This window comes from Cololabis saira, chromosome 6, assembly GCF_033807715.1.
Source record: "Cololabis saira isolate AMF1-May2022 chromosome 6, fColSai1.1, whole genome shotgun sequence".
Taxonomy (NCBI): Eukaryota; Metazoa; Chordata; class Actinopteri; order Beloniformes; family Belonidae; genus Cololabis; species Cololabis saira.
In genome coordinates, this window is record NC_084592.1 from 13,335,001 (window position 1) to 13,344,372 (window position 9,372).

Sequence of the window (9,372 nt, forward strand, 5' to 3'; positions counted from 1 at the left end):
TTAATCTTAAACTGTAAGCCATAATCAGCAATATTAAAATAATAAAAGGCTTGCAATATTTCAGTTTATTTGTAATAAATCCAGAATGTATGACATTTTTGTTTTTTTAATTGCATTACAGAAAATAAAGAACTTTAGCACAATATTCTAATTTTCTGAGACAGTGTATAACTGTTTACATCCACCTTTGCAGACTGCTTGAATCCCCTTTTATAAAATGACGTAATGTCCCATCCTGCACTGCATTATCTCACCCACAAAAGCGATTTCAACAGCAAGGACTCTGGCAAAGAAAGACCAGTTCAGTCCAGTTCAGTGATCGGCTTCTATTTCTTTCACTAGATGGCAGTCTTGCTCTTCCAGGGACAGGCTCCCGCCTGCCCGGCAGCCCGGCCCTGGCGCCGCGCCGCTCTGGGGCTGCACCGTGCTCCGAGCTTCCAGGCCACCTGCTGCACTGCTCAGCCCCCCATAATGAAGGAAAGTCATGCAGATCCCGGCCGGGTCCGTGCCTCAGAGATAACCCGGGCCAGGGGAAGTCCTCTCTGTGCCGACATCGGCACTTGTGACAACGGCACCGGGTCAGGGGTCACTTTACTGCAGCTGCCGCGCGTCACAGGAACAGATCTCAGTGGATAATCTGCTGTTACTTGGATTTTTCCAGGTAAACTGACCCTGCGTCTCAAGCTGTTGTAGGTGGCGTTTCTCTAGCGAAACACATGTGACATATAAAACACATCACTTCCTGCGTAGGAAATTATTTTTCCATTCTGGGAGCTACAAGTAAGCAAGTGTTGGGGCTTAGAATATACAGTCCTCTGACCTTAGAGCATGTGTTGTTTTAAGGCCTGTATTCGCATTACATTTTGACGGACAGGGGATTGTGTTACGAGCTGAGGTTTACATCGCCGCGCTCCGTCAGGACATGGTTTGCACGGCATTAGGCATGATACAGTGTTCAGGGTGTGACTCACAGATGCTGACTGGATTTGGTGGGGTCCATGGCAGGTGAATGTGATCTGAGCTATAAATGTGTCCGGGCCATACTTGAGGTGGCCGGCGGCGGCAGCGGCAGGTCTCCTCTTACAGCAGCGCCGCTGTCAGTCGAACAGTTTACACAGCAACTCCTAACCGTATGACTTAAGTAACATAACAACCAGGGAATGTGTGACACTGTAAGTGTCCTTTCTATATTAATACGTTTAAGTGGATCTTTTGAAGGCACAAGTGGATCGTATTTAATGAGATCTATTTTGGTTTTTAATATGGAACTCGCTCTGAAATAGACGTGGGATTTTTTTTTTTAAGCCTACCAGAGCTTAGAATGTAGATCAAACACCAATATGTTAAAGCGTCTTCCTCTGAGTTGCATTAAAAAGCTTTGAACTCTTTCAGGAAGAGCAGATTCTTCCATATCAGGCCGACCGGGAGCCGAGGCCACACAACGGTAGCGGCACATTTTACGATTGTATTTTTCCCAGCTCAGTACGAGTCCTTGAAAACTGAAGGCGGGAATAGATCGTAAGAATGAAGACCACAGTTTCCCCGAGTTTCCCTGAAAAATATAGCGCGTTGTATACGGAGGAAACAGTCCAAGAATAGCTTTGCAAATAAGAGCATGCCGATGACAGAGTCTCTGTGCGGATCAGGTAGGCCGTCCAACACAAGCATGCAGCAACTCTTGCGGTGAGTAAGACGTTTGGAATTAGAGATAAACCCCAGAGGTCCACAACGGACCGTATGTGGTGCATGTATGGATTGTGAGGACGGTTGTAAATCACATCCCCCTGATCCATCACAGACTGCAAACCTTGAATTGGCTTTGAATGAACTAAAAACCTAATTTTAAATAATCTTTTCTAACTAACTGCTGGACAAACGGTGGAAGAGAGACATAAAGAGCCCTGGACCGAGTTGGTTACTTTGGTTTTGCGTTAGAGAATAAGCACAAGTATGTTGTTCATAACACATATTCATGCACAGCTGTTACAGTTTCTCCTCAAAGTACTGGAGGAATGGATCAACGTTGTGGTTCAAATCTCTATTTGCATTTCGTAAGGCTATAAATAATTCCCCTCCTCTGTTTGTATCCCCTTAATCATCCTAAAATCCAAGTTAAGGACTCAAGGAAATGGGAATTTGACTAAATGAGCCAGACTGAGGCCACGTTTACACATAGCCGGGTATTTACAAAAACGGATATTTCCCCCCCTACGTTTTGAAAAATATCCTCGTTTACACGAACCCGCATAAATACGCTGTTAAGGTGCTATGAGCAGCCAGACCTGCAGGGAGCAGTGTAACGAGAAGATAAAGTCATGTTAGCCAATCAGAATCCTGGAAAAAAACATCAACAAATGACACGTGTGAAGCCTGAATAATATGGTTCTGTGTTAAATCGACGGCGTAGCCTACAGTACGTACGGTGCGCGTCGCCGCGTACCCTACACCGTAGGCTCTGCGTTGGTGTAACGCGGAACCATAAATCAGCCTGGACTGCCAGTTACTTCCAAGATGGAACGAGAGTCTTTCGTTTGGAGTGACAGAGAAGTGGAGTTACTTTTAAGTGTGACTTTAGAATATAAAACAGGTAAAATACAAGAAAATATTGACGGTGGCCAAACAAATTGTAAACACAGGTTGCACAAATGACGCTGGTGACGTTTCTGTCTCATAATATGATGTTCTGAAGCCTAAATGTCCGTTTCCCTCCGTTTACAAGCAAACGTGAAAACGGAGTTTTTGAAAATCTCCACTTTGGCCGGAGTTTTCAGAAATTACCGTTTTTGGTGACTTTGAGCTTCGTTTTCGGGTAAACGAACGGCCAAAACGCATGAAAACGCCACCGTTTTTGCTCCGTGTAAACGGGGCCTTAAGCTTCTTCATGGTGACCTACCACCGTATTTTCTGATGTTACCTAAAAACATGTTTGTTAGACTATTTGTGGGTCTAAATGCCCCATAAGAGTGTGTGCAAGTGTGCATTTTCCTTCATCTATGGCGATCTGTCCAGGGTTTATCCCGGGCCTTTCTTCCCGAGGACAGCTGGGACAGATGTTGATGTGTCGCACGCTCGTATGTATCACACCACAAAGACTTCAACCAAGCTTACACTTGTTCATACCGACTCTCGGTCCTCTCTCCCAGTGTTGCCAACTCCTCAGTAAGGAAAGTCGCTATTGGCTGTCCTAAAAGTCGCTAGAAGTCGCTAAATGACGTCATTGCCTAATTTGCATAATTGTCCATAACTGTAATGGACGCTGTAGGAGAGAGGAATAACGTCGTGGGAGAGACAAAAGTGAGTAAAAAAACACCCTAAATATGTTTAGAACTACAAATGTACAAAAATAATTTCAACATTAACAACATTTAATGATTTTAATACCTTGTCTAGATCCACATTACACACATCAGTTTTGTCCTGTATTGTTAAATGTTATAACAGCAAATTTAATCAAAAGATTGTTATGTAGGGTGAAATTGCTAGCTCTACAACCAACCCTCCTCCTTTATCCGGGCTTGGGACCGGCAAAGTGACCCAAAAGAAAAAAGAAACGTTTACATTTAGGCTACATCCCGCTCTGCAAGCCAGCGGCGGCTTTGCGCATGCGCACTTCATTTGCAGTCTGGACGCGGATTGGTGAGGGTCTCCTCTCTGCTCTGCTCTGCCCACCAGATAAGTCTCCAATAACACCAGAAAAAGTCACTAGATTTGTCGCTAGTCGCTTTTTTGAAAAAAAAGTCGCTATAGGGGTCTGAAAAGTCGCAAAATCTAGCGACAAAGTCGCTAAGTTGGCAACACTGACTTGTTCATCACGATTCTCGGTCCTCTCTCCACCAGGTGCATGTTGGGAAGTAATCGTTTAAGTTGTTGTGATAGGATTCTTTTCAAAAGCAGGAGGACTGAGGAGATGTGAAGGTAGAAAGTGGAGGAATGAAAAAAGCCTGGAGCATTAAGAGGCAGGACAACACGTGGTTTTCTCTTTTCGTGGGAGCCGCTGACAGAAAGAGAAATGTTGACTCTCCGCAGGCTGGCTCATCCTCGTAATGCAAAGGTTCATACTAAACCTTGAAATCTAAAATATGAACCAGGATCCTGAAATTGCAAGTTTGGGCTGTTTTAACAATCGACTTTAATTCACACTGAAACACGTTTGTGAAATACATGTAGTGTATGCAGAGGGTTGTAGAAGGCTAAAGCTACGGTTAGTCCGGGCCTCAGTTCTCTCTCAAAGCAGATTTTATGCAGTTTCTCCTGCCTTCGGTGCCGTTAATCCATCCAGATTGTTGTTTGTGTTGCGTGATGAAAGATGTGTGGGTGGTGCAGTTTTCTGGTCAACATTTGTAGCAGAACGTTTGGACGGAGACCGAGCACCGCAAACCGCTGCAGATCGATAATGTCTCCAGAACTCACCAACTCACACCAAAACAAGTCTGATGAGCTGCATGGATAAACACAATGAACAACATGTGCACATTTGATGTGGAGGTGAACGTTCCCTTCACGTCTTTACTTCTACATTTTGACCAAGACCACAGGAATAACCAATAACAAATGGGCTTTGAAGTATCTGGATTGGCTGCCTTTCTGCTTCAAAATTGATTTTAAGGTTCTTTTATTGGTTTATAAAATTCTTAATGGTCTTGGATCTGCCTACTTATCGGATTTACTTTTTTCCTACAAACTCTCCAGAACACCTCAGGTCTTCTGCTAGAGGTAATCAAATTATACCAAAAGTAAAAGCTAAAGCTGGTGGAGAAGTTTTCTGATTACAGTCGTCGTCTGTGAGACGGCTTCCTGAACACTTGAAGGCAGCAGACGGAGTTGATGTTTTTGTAAAGAAGAAAACCTCTTTTCTCTGGGTTTAAATGTCCTCTCTCCTCATTTATCCCCTGCTTGCTCAGCAATGTATTACCGTTTCACTGTTTTATTAAAGACTATTCTGTTTGTTTTACTCATAAAGCAGCTCACAGATGAAATACTAATTGTTTACTCCTTTTACCTAATTTTGACTTTTCTTTGTTGAACTTTAATGCGCCCCTGAAAAGTGCTCTACAAGCGGAAAAAAACTAACATTGATATATATATATATATACACACACACACATACACACATGTACGTATATATACCGGTATAGATATGTATATATTTGGTCAAAAGAGGTGTAGCCAAGTAGGGTGGCTGTCTCCACCCCTTCCTCTTTCAAACCCATTTGACCCATTTCCAAGGTCCAGCAATCGCTGTGCCGTGATGTGAAGTTAGGTGGAGATAATGATCATCTTACATCTGAGTGTGTGATGTCACATTTCCAGCCCACCAAATGAAACGCTTTCATATTTAGAAATCTCAACATTCAGTCTGAAAAGATAGACAAATGTATGCTCTCCAGCACAGATTTGTTTTTCTTTTTGTCCACCTTTAAACCTCCTAGCATTTACTGCAACTTGTTGAAAAAGGTTTTTAAGCATAACTCCAAATACTCTTTGCAGCGTGCTGCGCCGGTGTTCTGCCAATCCTTGCTACCTGCCGAGAAATGCTACTTTGTGGTTCTGCGCATGCACACAGTGGATTTTCAAAGTTTGATTGGCACGTCCATGATTTCTTGCACGATGTAAAATTGATAATATGGGATGTTGAGTATTTTTTTTTTTTTTTTTTAAAGATATTTTTGGGCTCTAGTGGCCCTTTATTGAAGTTGCAGACTGGAAAGGGGTAGAGAGAGAATGGGGATGACATGCAGCAAAGGTGCACAGGCCGGGATTCGAACCTGCGACCGCTGCAGGAGGACTGTAGCCTCAGTATATGAGTCGCTGCTTAACCCACTGCGCCACCGAGCGGCCCAGGGATGTTGAGTATTTGATCCTTCAGAATACACTACCCATGACATGAATTGCATTACACTTTGTGAACATTATACGATAAAGAGAAAAAAAACTATTCTAGCGCTTTATTTGATATTCATTCAGTCATTCGCCTTTATTTAACCAGGCAGGTCATTAAGAACATTCTTATTTACAATGACGGCCTGGCAAGAGACAAGGACCATTCGGGGGAAGTGGGCTAGGGAGTAAAACACAATTGTAGCTCTACAGAGGTAGAAAACCATTAGGTAGCATTTTTTGGCAAAGCAGCAGAAATTGGCAGAACACCGGTGTAAAAACCTCACACGTGACATCAAGTTTGGTCAAATCTTCATGGATCTCGTCCTTTAGATGAAACCAAACTAACTCATGTCTCTCCCAGAGTATTTCCCAGCAGCGTATTTCGGTCCATCTGTCTGCGATGACCTCAGCTCCTTCCAAACAGCGTCCCGTCAGACAGCGGAACAGCTTCACCCGTCAGGCAGGCCATCCATCAGCCCAGACTGGTCACCCCGGTCGCCCCGGCAACGGGCCTCACGTCAAACCTGCGTCCAGCAACTCGTGAAAGGGCCCTTACCTGCGGCGGGGTGGGAGGTGACGGCCCGCTCTGATGAGACACGCTTGTAATGCGGTTGCTGGGGCAGCAGCGTTGGGGCGGGGGATACGGGGGGGGGGCTGCCGGGCGTCCGGGCAGACCGCTGAGTGATGAGGTGATGGTGCACAGAGAGGCGGCCAGCAGAGCTGCATAGCTGCACACATACAGCTATGAATGTTCCCTTTCTCTGTGTCCTCCCTGCTTTTTCCATCCGTCAGCTGTCCCCGCACTTCTCACACTCCATTCCTCCATGTTTATTTGTGTGATTGCGTGTTTGTATCACGCTGCCGGCCCTGGTGTTGTGACTCTCAACAGCAAAGCTAACACATGATTTTAAGGACCTTGAAGCTGCTTCAATTGCTTACCTTGCTGGTATTGAGACAAACCCCCCTCCTCCTCACACTTTCTAAAAAATGTTTTTAAACGAAAAGTTGTCTTGCCTTATTTCACCTGATCAAATCCTGGACGTGCAATCACGCTGACAGTAAATCTATCACTTTAATCCATAAAAATGCTTTTATCCGCCCCTGTACGGAGGTATTCCCCTCCCTGACGGCGTTTTAACGGCGCCGCGGGCTGCAGAAGTGGTCCCCGCACATGTCCGCAGCTCACCTCCACTCATCTCAGCGGAAGAGGGAAACATGTTTTAATAAGCAGAGTCTGCAGAGATCAGGGGAGAGGAAGCCCTTTTTTCTCTCCCCCACTACGAGGTCAGGCCTCTGTGCTACGAACCTACACACTCTCCCGAGCACATGTGCGCAACACACGCAAGAAGGTCGTAATCCTGGAGCACACACAGGCGTAAAGTCAAACTCGGCAAATGGATCTGTGTTTTCACTAAAGACCTAAATATTCACTAAGGCACGAGACAGCCATGAGGGCAGAGAACACATTAGACGTATTAGCTTATACAAGCCTTCACACACACACACACAAACACACGGTGACCAAAGCCCCCTTTAAGAGTTCTCCCAACAAATCCACATAGCTGATGCAATTAGTGATTTTAGGGCTCTGTACTTCATACTACAAGTCATAAACAGACATTCAATACTGGGCTCTGAGAGAGCTGTTTATTCAGGAGTTTTATAGTCCATGCAGGAGCTTTCTGTGTTTATTCTTTGAGAACAATAATGCCACTATGCTTCTGGCCTGGAATGCTTTTCATTTGTCCAATTAAACACAGAAAATAAATACGAAAAAAAAAAAGAGAGACTTGTTGGACTCCTGGGTTTATTGCTCCGAAAACACTTTAACAACGGTGCTGTGCAGGGGGATTTACAGGGCACCGCTTGGCTGTTCAGTGGCATGACATGTTCCTGATTGTCTGCAAAGGGATAATCTGCGTTATTACCCTGATATATGATGGTATAAATGTGGATTAGCTAAGCATAACACATCCTGCCTGGCAAAGTGGGAGTGTAATGTTTTCCCCAAAATGCCTAATTCATGAGAGAGCATTAAAAGTCGGGTTCGCAGAGGTAAACTAAAGTGGCCTTCAGCTGGAAATAAAACTGAGGGATTTTTCGAGTCAAACGGGGTAAAAAATTGATGAAAAAATCGCAGTTTGTAATTCTAAAAATTGAAAGGAGCGGAGCCATTTTCTGTAACACGTGGAACGGGAAGTTACCGCGCCGCCACTGTTGGAGCCGTGATTTATGAACAGGACCCGGACCAACAATCCTCCTGACAGACATGCAATTTCCTGAGTGAGAAAAGGCTAACTTAATCCATACACACACACACACACACACACACACACACAGAAGAAACTATTTGTACTGGAATAATGGTCAAACCGCTGGCGAGTCATTGATTACCGGAGGACACAGTTGGATCATCGCTGCTTCAAAGTTTCAACTCAGATTTTCCTACAAAATCGGACTATTTTCTTTGGGGGCGTTTCCTGTGAGCATCCCAAAACACCGACAGCACAGTTGGCCTGCAGTCTGGACTTATTTTAGTGTAATTTCACAAATCTGTAGGGTCATATCATAAACTCGCTGCACATCTGTCAAAACACATAGAAACATTCAAATGTGAAGCTGAAGCGAGCACATAAAAGCATTTTTGAAATCATTCTTCACAAGTTTACCGTGACTGTGTCACGATTGATAGTATGGCCATAAAGTTGGGTTGAATATATAGATATAAAGACAGAAAAAAAGACTAAATGGACAGAAATATGAAAGTAAAACAATCACAAGAAGGACAAAGTGACACCTGTTTTGAAAACCCACCTGTCTTCAGGAATCAAATACACTATTTGCTGCGATGCAGGAACCGAGTGTTGTAGTTTCTTGCAAGTTCATCTGAAACCCAAACATCCAGCTAATTATGGCGCTCTATTCACGCAGCTTACCCAAACACCCTGCAGGGCATCAGGACAGACATGATCAGAAGGACATCCTCGCGGCCCTGTGTTTCGTCTAGCATTGAATAAAGGTGTCAAAACTACCGTGGACCCAGTCAAAGGAAACAGGGAGTAATCGGACTAAATGAGAAACTATCTGAGGAATGCCTGTGAAGTCTGCTCGGCGGTAAAGCCCTACATCTGGGCGAGGTATGACACTGAAAGGGCAAAGGTCAATGACTGTTCTAAGCCTTTAGCGAGGATATGGTTATTAGCTATGAGCAGGAAGTGAGCGTGTTATGGTTGCCAGTTAAAATCCATGGTTGAGTTATAAGATATGGAGGCAGAAGAGCCACTGCAACAAATACAGCTAAGATGACAGAAAAAACTGTGGTCTTTGGCAAAAGTAGGAAATGATGCTTTATACATGGTGCTTTCTGCTGATAATGTCAAGAAACATGAACTGTTCATGAGGTAGTCATGTTTTAGACAATTTTCTCAAATTAAATTGATGTAAAGTCCAAATGTGTTTTTTGTCTATGTGGAGAAAGACTGCAAAAGTCAA